At 44.1% G+C, this 8,747-nt stretch overlaps 1 pseudogene; it reads right to left on the bottom strand.

The window, feature by feature from the left end:
- Positions 1 to 2,438: 2,438 nt before the first annotated feature.
- On the bottom strand, positions 2,439 to 2,558 carry LOC111746326 (annotated as a pseudogene).
- Positions 2,559 to 8,747: the final 6,189 nt, after the last annotated feature.

The following is an 8,747-nucleotide window of genomic DNA, read 5'->3' as shown; positions in this document are numbered from 1 at the left end:
AATAATCTCCCTTAGGTAACATCTGTTTCTTCACTCAACAGACACCTACAAAGCACCTACTATGTGCAGATTCCAGATCTTATATTAAATATTAGAAAATATTAGCATACTGTTTCCTCACATTACTGCCTACAGCATCCAGCTGTACAAGCGGTACTTCAGCAGATGCCTGAATGACTGACTGCTGAATGAATGCATTCATGGACTGACCTCTCCAGACTGAAACCCGGACACCTGAGTCCTGAGGAAAAGAGTGAACGAATAACATGGAGTCGCTATGGTCAAGCTGGAGAATTACTAAAGCCAGAGCAACTGAGGCACGAGGCACGACTCCGCCCCTGCTTTAACTAGCCTGGGAATTTAAACTTCTGAATTCTCCAGTTATGCCTGAAGACCGACAGACAGATAGATACATTAGAAATATAGATAGATATAGATAAATCCTATAGATAACCCTCTACTTATCTAGCCCCCGAAGGACTCAGAAAACAATGTTCACATCCAGACCGCCTGACATCCATTATCCAGATGCCCTATATCTGTAAGATTATCATCTCAGACCAACCCAGAAGCTAAGAGCAGAACTGAGTCTTCTCAAGAATGTACCTTTTACTATGAAAACTCAGCTGTCTTCTTTGGAGCACTCTGGGTATTGCCTAGTTGTATTTCTAATTTGCATACCCCGAGACCTTTGAATCAATATCATTCATTTCTCGCCAAAGCCTCCGGATTCATTTACACTCGGTTAACGGTTCAAAGAAGGGTGCCCAAGCATGGAGAGAACAGAGATGACATCAGCTGTATAAAGGTAGACACATATTTATTTAGTTTGCTTGTCGAGCTAGGAATATTTAAGAATTTAACCTGTCACATTCATGACATAATTCAATCCTCAAAACAGATGACAAAAAGGAAGTTCGGAAAGGTGACTTCATAAAGAAATGGCAAAGGTGAGATTTACACCCAGGTCTGTCTGACTCTAAGTATAGTCTGCCACTGCAGTCTCGCCCACCATTTTTATGCCAGATCGGACAGGAAACGAGATTTTCATAGGACCTAATGATAAATGGAGGATGTGTTTAAAGCTGGGGGCTTCTGGCCTGGGGCTTCAGTCACCCCTGAAGAACCCCGCGGGCCCCGATGTCTCCTCTTAATAATTTTCCACCCACTGACACCCTCACTCTGCTCATTAGCTCTAAACCCCCAACTGTCTTTGCTGTATTCAGAACTGCGCCTGATCTCTCTCCCCCATCACACGTGACAGTCTTGACACATAGGACAGTGCTGAGTAAAGCCTTCCTTACCATTTTAACAAGTGTCAGAACAACTTTTTCCTTTAACAACGCACGGGAGAAAGTCAGAACGTAGGTGGGGTGCGATGAAGAACGTGTACCTGGTCTTTGTCCCCAGTCCCTGACACAGAGATCCTGGGACTTCCTGAGTGGAAGGAGTCGCTTCTGCCATGCATAACGAGCCCCTTCGACAACACCTGAGTTTATGCTAATGAGGTGACTCTGTGTGCTTAGAGGGTTGGAGCTTCCAGCACCCATACGTCCTCCTATCTCTGGGGAGAGGAGAGAAGCTCCGCGTCAAGTTCAATCATCGGTGGACAATGACTTAACCAATCGTGCCCACGTCGTGAAAACGGCATAAAATCCCCTAAAAAAACAGAGGTGAAAGAGCTGCTGGAAATATCGTTAGCATAGTTAGAAGATTCAACAAAATTGGGTACACTGAAACCTCCTAGAAAAAAAGGGAAGAAATCTTAATGTATGCATATGTTTGGCAAAATAGATTGAGCTGCCTATCTTCTTTCCAAATCACGAAGCGTGTTATGATTTTTGAGAACTTACGACACACGCGCAGTTTAACATTCAATTCCATCATCGGAATTTAAAATGTCACCCCTTGCACCAGTGACAGTCAACATGTGAAGTAACATGTAAGTAAAGTTGTACGTAAGATATTTAAAAATTAGAAAAACGTACGTATTTTACCGTACGTTAAAGTTTGAGATTTTTAAAGAGGAAATTAAAAAGAGAAAATATATATTAAAAAAACTAATTTCTTTTCTAGATAAACATCAACTTTGCAAATCATATATTGCTAAAATACCTTGTTGTTCCCTTAAGCTTTGAGTTATGTTGAAATATAATATTTTATTATTTACTATTTATTTTTTTAAACTATAAAGCCTGATGTCATTAAAAACAGGTAGGTTTTCATGCACTGGCCCTAATGCAGCGCCTGGCAGTGGAAGGGGACCCAAGGTCATCACTGGAGTCAAACGGACCTGGTTTCAATCACAGCCTTTGTGCCCTCCAGCTATAAAATTCCAAACTGGTCAAACCTTTTCTTTCTTTCTTTCTTTCTTGGTTGACCTCACAGATTGCAAGGACCTTGTCATCTTACAATCCCTTATTTTTTTTTATTTTTTACGCTTACGGCACCTAGTCTTCCTAGGTGGTCTCCCCATCCAAGTACTAACCAGGCCCGACCCTGCTTAGCTTCCGAGATCAGACGGGATCGGGCACGTTCAGGGTGGCGTGGCCGTAGACAAAACTTTTATTTCTTTAGGCGCCATTCAATCAACAATTCTGTATTTTCTACTTGACAGAGGATTATAAGTAGTTTGATGTTTCCATGAATTCCAACAAAATACAATGCAAAAAAAAAAAGTGGGGAGAGCACTGTACAAGACAATCTATAAGATCTTCGAACAGCCTTCTAGAATTTGTGCCGGTCTCGGTGGGAGTTTCCTGTTCCACAGCCCCTGCTCCCACTGCCTGACCTCGCCGAGGGGAGAGAAGGCACCTGACACCGCCAAGGTGGACGTGACCTTTCGGCTAATTGTAGCAAATGAAAGCCAACCTTAGGGAAAACCAATCGGGTTTTCAAGGTCGAACAGAGGGACTCTGGCTCACTAAGCCCCAGATTACACTTGTTAGCAGACAGTCGAATGCACCAAAGGCATCCCCCAGCTCGGAAATAATAAGCAAAAGTGGGATTAGGTTTTCGATAACGCAGGGGATTAAAATGCTATGTTTCCAAACCGTGGACGCCAATTTTCTGTTGACCCAGAAATCTAATGTCAGTTATAATGTCTTTTTTGGCTTTCGTTTTTCCTTTTCATTTTTTGTTTTTGTCTTGGTCCAGAACAGAGCTTCCTAAGTAATGGCCACTTACCTTTTTAGCCTACCAAATATATTAAAATCCACTAACCCTTTAAAAAGCGGCCAAATGACCTTTAGACTTAAATGAGTTAAATTTCCAATATAAAAAATTCTAATGTGTAAATTGTCCTTACAAATGCTAAAATTCTCTCACAGAATCAAGGACATCCAGATTGATATTTTTCCTTTGTCCCAGATGCTCCATTTCTACAAATTTACCCACTTGGACAGATATGAAATATTACGTACAAAGTTATCCATTTACAGCATCGTCTTTAATAGCAAAACCCCGGAAACATGTCAGCGTCCACCTATAGGAGCCTGGTTTCCCAGGCTCGGGCAGCTCACAGAAGACAGAGCAGGACACACAGCTACTTTACAAGGCCGAGAAACCATCTGTGTTCTGATAGGAAAAAGTCTCCAGCACACACAGAACGTAAAACAGTATACGAATACGTGTTTATATTCACTTGTACATGCACAGGAGATATCTATCTCCCTAGTGATACAGAAGAACCTCGCAACAGTGGTTATCGGTTATCTAATTGGCATGGGGGGAACGGGGTGGAGACGAAACAGGAAGAGAAGGCTTCTCGCTGTCTCTCTCTTTACACCGTTTTAAGTTTTTGAAACAGGTGAATATTTTACTCATTTCAATTTATGCAAAATTTAATTTTTAAACAGCTGTTTTTAGATTTTTAAAAACAAACTGAAACAGAATAAAACGAAAAATTGTAGCGATGGCCATGCTTATATTTTGCACCTCGGCTGGAAATCCAAGCTTTATTCTCTCTCTTATCATTCACTTTAAGTTCTTCATTAAAGTGTCCTTTCACTGAAACCGTGACTGGGAATTTACCTGGTCTGCTTACGTCACTTGAAGCAAAAGACGTGTTTCTAAAAAATTCCAGGTAAAATCGTCATTGTGAGAATGTGGTATCTTAAACGCAGTGGGGTCTACTTGGGGTTGGGGGAGACTGGCCTCTATCTGAAAAACGGACTGAGTTGCGACAGGCGCTAGGTAACGGGGGTCTGTGGCATATAAATGGGCAAGTTTAATTATAACGCACACCGAGCTGCAGAAAGCTTTGGAATTAGAAAAATCATCCAAAAAGCTAGCAAATGTGTACTGAATGCTTAAAGGATAAGGAAAGAAGTTTGCCAGGCGAAGAACTGAGGGACTCTTCAGTGAGGCAGAGCGAGCCTGTGTGACACCAGTTCACATTCACTCAGCGCATCGCTTAGACTGCGCAGCTGATGTTCGGAGTGTCACAAAGATACCACAGCCTATTTGTTTTCCTTTTCTCTGTTAACCGTGCCAAATGGAATAAATTGGGCAAGTCAGGATGGCAAAACCCTGCGACCACAGAGTCCGTTCGGGAACGAGCTCAGACAGGAACTCGATTTCCCGACCCCAAGCCCGCCCTGGGTTCCCGCAGCAAGACTGAGCGGGCTCCGGGCGAGGATGGAGCCCACACCGAGAAGACAAAGGGGACAAAGGCACGAACAGCCAGGCTGGGACCGTGACGTCAAGACACAGATTCTGAGAGTTCGGTAAGATATGGACAGGGAGGTACCGAAAGCCGCCGGCTGCGAAGGACAGGAGGAGAGAACTCTGACCAAAGGCCCTGGCGGCTGAGCAGGAGGCGAAGTGGGTGCAAAGCAGAGGGCAGCCAGGTGACTCAAACACAGCCGGATAAGAAAACGAACTGTCCAGACGAACTACAAGTGAGGGACTGAACTGGAGGGTTTAATTATATTCAAAATGGGCAGGAAATGGATGAAAAAGCCAGCAAGCCGCAAACCCTTCACGCATAAGAGAAGGCGTCCGGCCCCCCGACTACCCAACGAGAGCGCCCACCTAGGGACGGGCCTGTGTCCCCGCAACATCCTTCTCTTCGCTGCCTCTGCCTTCATTCCACTTCCCAGAAAGGCTGCTTCTGAATTCCCAGACGAACCCAGCAGAGAGCACGGCGTTCTAGCACGACGCTCGCCACAGGTGCAACCTCTAGTCAGTGTCTGTCTTCCCCAACAGACTGTTAGGTTCCCACTGTCGCCGCCATGCTGGCAGGGTGAAGGATGGCAACGACTCGCCATTACAAACGACACGTCCACAGAATTTTCGCTGCTTAACTCACACGATCCTGACAATACTCCGGGAAGGCTGAGCGTTTTTCACACTTTACACACGAGAAACGTTAGGAAATGTATTTCTAAAAGTCACGGAACTTTCATGTCGCTCGGCAAGCCACACTACCAAGACTCAAACTCGGGGCTCCAGACCCAAGACATTTTCCCAACACATTCCAGCACCAACCGGTCATCAGGACACTTTGCCTGGCTAACGACCGGATCGGGGCTGCGCTACACAGCCGTCCCATGAGGGAGAAAAGATCCTCTACCAAACAGGACCGCGAAAGAATGTTAACGAGCCAACGACGTCCTATCCGAGCCCATGAAGAATTTATCCTTCAGTTATCAGAAACTGCTCGCTAGAAACCCCGCCACTCTGCCTATCCATAGAGCCTCTGTGAGAGGAACGGAAAGGGGTGACTGACCGTCTGTTCTCTCCCTGGGTGATGATCCAAGGACCAGGGTTTCTGGAGACAGACGGCGTTCAGACTGGGGAACGTGAGTTCATTTCAGGGCCTGTATGTGAAGGGGCGGCGAGCCTAAAACAGCAGCAGCGAAGAATGGCTGCCCTGGGGTATGCCCTGGGGACGGCGAGGGAGGGAGGCGTTCCCACCTCAAGACAGGAAGAGGGAGGCGGCGCAGGAATGAAGGGAGGCTGCACGGCCAGGACCGGCGTGCAGAGTTACAGACGGAAGCCGCCTAACAGGGGCGACGCCGAAGAGAACCACACTCTGACCTCGTCTCCCCTCTGCCAACCTTCTGCTGGTGACCTCCACTGAGTAAGCACCGACGGCCGGAAGCCAGAGGGTAGGCGTGTCTGCCGGTGGGGTCCCCGTGCCACGCCCGTCGGCCTCCTGGGACACAGCAGAGTGGAGAGGCCGGGAGGAGGAGCCGGTCCAGCACAAAGCAGCTCTCCAGCCCCACGCCTTTGGCAAACCGAAGGGTTCTATACGACGTTTCTGACGCCTTCTCGACCTCAGAGAGTTTCCCTCTGAGTTTATCACATGTTATACCACACGGCAAAATACTGAAAAGCAATGAAAGCTGTGTTAGAGACGACTTTTTTTCCAGGGCTAATTAAGTAGCTATCATTATTTGCTGACAATGGTTCACCAAGCACAGGGGTGTGTGTTTGATTTAAAGTCTCTCTTTATTCTCATAAATCTACGATGGCGTGCCCCCACTTTGCAGGAGGCCACCCTGAAGATCAAATAGCAGAAGCTGGCCAGAGGTTAGACAGTTAATAAGTGGGCCGGGGCAGGATTCACACTCAGGTATGACTAACATCAAAGCCCATCTTATTAGCTGTTCAAAGCTATTTAATAAAAACGCGTCGAAGGGTTAGAAAAGTAGAACTAAATAATGCAAATCGGCCCGCACGACCCAGTACCAGCGTGGACAGTGACTGGTAAACGGAGCCCCTTTTCCGAGCACCTGAACTCTTTACAAACTTATTAAAGGACAGGGCTCGGCTTGGATCTAATGAAATGAGATGCCCACATCAGAATGACAGTGCCTACTTGCTCGATATTCAGAAATCTATTTCAAAATAACACAACAGCCCAGTTGGAGGATTTAAATTGATCTTAAAAGATATATAAATAGTGTTCACAGCCATTGCAAATTCTATTTGACAGATTACTAAAGTGGTACTGTGGCCGCTGGTCTGAAAAGAAATTTTTTTAACCTCCAGCATGACAAATGTTTTCACTAAGGAATTATTTTATTTAAGCAATCCAAATCTAACTGAACACCTATTAGATCCAATTCAGAGCCAAACACACTAAAACCTGCCCAGACTAGATTGATTCATACAGCTCACGATCTTGCAAATAATATTCCATAAACAGAAATAAATAGCACGGCAGAGCAGAGATGTATATCACTGTCTAATAAGCACGAATAAGCTCATCATAAATACACATAAATATACCATCCAGGGAGCAGGGAACAACAGTCAATAAGAATGTTTTGAAATGAACTACTTTTATAAAGGCAGAACAAATATCTGTGCACAAAATATCCTTAAATATACATACAACATAAGAAAAAGAGGCCAGGAGTTCTAGCTCTCCCAAACAGCCCAATCTCTTGGTCATTCGAATTAACTCAGGACTATTCTTTATAACCCAAGGCATGTGTCCAATGAAGATCTGGTAAACCCAAAGGCTAACGGAAGAAAACAGTGCGCTAGGTTCAAGTTAAGAAGGACTCAAGTCAAGATGAGAATTACAACTAAAGCCTGAAAAAACGGAAACCGAATTTTCAGTTGTACCTGCCTAAGGGTTAACCACGCTTCTCACTTTTGATTGCAAACATCATTGAGCATACAGTGAAAGGCCGGCTATCTTAAACAATTATCAGGCTCCAGAGGTCACCAATTAGGACCCTGCAAGGATCTGAATTAAAAAAGTTTTAGGATGAGGTGAAGTAATGATCCAAGAAAGAGATTAGTTTTGTTCAGACCGCACTCATTACAAAACCCATTTCCTTTGTGTGAAGATTCGATGTCTTTCTCATTTATCCTGCTGGCATTATCACACTTTGAGATGGAAATACGACTGTACTAATGATATTCTATAACAACCATATAATATAACAGGGGCCTTTTGCTCTAATAAGACTACCCGTGAGTATTTTCTACTGGTTAGATACACAGTAATACCGACTCGACAGGTGTGACAGGACCATTCAAAATAAATTCAGAGCAGGATATAATCAAGCTATGGCTATATGCTAGACAGCAAAGAATGAGAGTAATCAAAGGAAAATAATCCTGAAGACATGAAGTCATATTTTTCATATGATGATTATGTACAGGGTCACTTTCATGAAAAGAATCTGAAAATAGCATGATCGAGGATCCCAACCGGATCCCAAAGGACACGTCTACTCCGATGCTGTTTAAAAGGCGTAGCAACGAAACCATAAGAGTGGCTAGAATGACAACCATGGCTAAAAAATATGCAGCTTACTATTAGTACAAAACGTACGTAAAGCCTAAAACCACCATATTTTCCTCATAACTCAATGTTCTTCTAAGCTACCTGAAAACTGCCAAATAGGCATAAAACACTTTTTACAAACAAAATATAATTACAAGGAAAACATATTTTTTCACTTAAGATTTAATCATCATGATAGAAAACAATCTGCATACGCTTTAATAGTCACAGCCTTTGAGGATAAGAAATATCTCAACCTGAATACATATGATTATTGAAAATGAGGACAACTTCCCAGGTCTATTTAAAGCCAGGGGGAGTCATCCAAGCAGGTCATTCTCGGGTCCCACTTTATACACTACTTCTCCTCAAGAGTCAGATGCTATCTCTTCACAGTAGACATTCCCACTGGGGCTCTTCTTAAAGAGATTTGTCACGTTGGGCATAGATCTTCACATTCTAGATCAGGATGCACATTAAAATCATCGAGGGATCT

The sequence above is a fragment of the Pteropus vampyrus genome, unplaced genomic scaffold (assembly GCF_000151845.1).
Source record: "Pteropus vampyrus isolate Shadow unplaced genomic scaffold, Pvam_2.0 Scaffold183, whole genome shotgun sequence".
NCBI classification, from domain to species: domain Eukaryota; kingdom Metazoa; phylum Chordata; class Mammalia; order Chiroptera; family Pteropodidae; genus Pteropus; species Pteropus vampyrus.
The sequence above is the reverse complement of the archived record's forward strand: the minus strand, read 5'-3'. Positions and strand labels throughout refer to the sequence as shown.